The sequence below is a fragment of the Chinchilla lanigera genome, unplaced genomic scaffold, assembly GCF_000276665.1.
Source record: "Chinchilla lanigera isolate Chin_1 unplaced genomic scaffold, ChiLan1.0 scaffold00034, whole genome shotgun sequence".
Taxonomy (NCBI): domain Eukaryota; kingdom Metazoa; phylum Chordata; class Mammalia; order Rodentia; family Chinchillidae; genus Chinchilla; species Chinchilla lanigera.
In genome coordinates this window covers 12,327,623-12,329,345 of record NW_004955435.1, presented here as the reverse complement: position 1 = coordinate 12,329,345, position 1,723 = coordinate 12,327,623, and positions in this window count along the sequence as shown.

The window sequence follows — 1,723 nt, the reverse complement described above, 5'->3', positions numbered from 1 at the left end:
AAAAAAAAAAAAAAAAAAAAAAGAGAGAGAGAGAAAAAAACATGCTTTGAGGCTTTGGAAAATTATATCGCCTTAATATGGAATGATTTGTTCTAAGGGAGACATACTCTCTTTACAGCTCCTGCTCTAGTTGTGCAAGTTCCATTGAGATCCATCAGCCTTATGGTCTCTTGTGAGGAGGAGTCCGGGCTTTGTTCTCATTTTGTGATGCCTCTGAAAGTGGCCTCTCTGTCCTGGTCTAAGGAATCAGTTTGATTCTCTGCCTTTTCCCACAGCCTTGTGTCCCCCTGGGATAGCTCACTACATGGACAAAATATGAAACAGGCCTACACTTTTGACAGTGACAGAGCCAAAGCTTTTTTTTGTTATCATTTGTGTATTCCATGGGGAAATATTGAAATGAGGATTGATCTTGGCAAAGAGAGAATCCACTGAGATGGTTGAGTTTAATAAGTCCCTGCTATAAAAGACTCATATTTAAGTTCTGCCAAATCTCAGAGCTCATTCTGCCAAGGCTATCTAATCTCTAGCCTCCCCAGCTACAAATTAAATTTTCCTTTGTCACTATTTCTTTGGAGTCTATTTTGAATGAGATAGAAGACATCAGCCTGTTCCCTATACTATAATAAGCTGAATTCCTTAGGCTACTTGCTCTGATATGTGTTCTAGAGACCATCCTGGGTGAAGATACCTTTTGAAAGATCATGGAAGTTCTATTTTCATAATAGCTATGAATAATTATTATATAGTCCAGGCTGGCCTCAAGCTCATGATCCTTCTGCCTCAGCCTCCTGAATGTTGGGATCATGCCCAGTTTTTTTTATATCTCTTGCAGTTATAAATAAGCACACTGAATCAAGACAAATTTGAATAACTAAGTAGATGACATCTGTTGCTTCCCTCCCCAGCAAAGTCTATGGAGAATGAATGACAGTGCTCCCTGAAGAAAGAAGATCAGAAAGAAAGAAGATCAGATGTGGAGGTCCTCTAGCAAGAATGTGAAGTTGGTAGCTCTACCTTTTAGAAAAAAGAAAAAAATGAGAAGTAGGAGGTTCTAAAAGAATACCCAAGAAAAGAGGGAGATGGAAGGATCCCCCAAAATATAGGGGAGACAGCTTGATGACAGTTTCATTGAAATCTAGATTAAATGAATTAAGAAAAACAGCTAACTTGGGGCTAAATATACACCAGACAGTGTGAGAAACTGAAAGGGTAGATAAGAACCAAGATGTATAATAGGTATCGTGAAGTAGGAGGAAAATGTCAGATGGGGAGGGGAATCAAGATTGGGGAAGGGGAAAGAAAGGAAGAGAAAAGGAGAAAAAAAGAATAACTGGAAGCAAAGCTTTTGTAAATGAGGGGAGGAGAGGTTGAAGTGAGGGGAATGGGAAAAAAAAAAGAATCAAGGTATTGATCATGCACAGGTACAGATTCTCTGTGATGGATGTGATCATTGTGTATCTCTAAAAATGTACCCATAAACTTATTTTAAAAAATAAAAATATATATGTCAGATACTATTCTAAGCATTTCCATGTTTGAAGATTTTACCTGGACTTTGACTGATGTAAGAACTAAATGGATTAATGTACTTGACAAGACCTTGTATATGGCAAATGCTAAATAACTTGCTTGTACTCTTTTTTAAAAAAACAATTATTGCCAGGTGTGGTAGCACACGCCTATAATCCCAGCAGTCGAGAGGCTGAGGCAGGAGGATTGT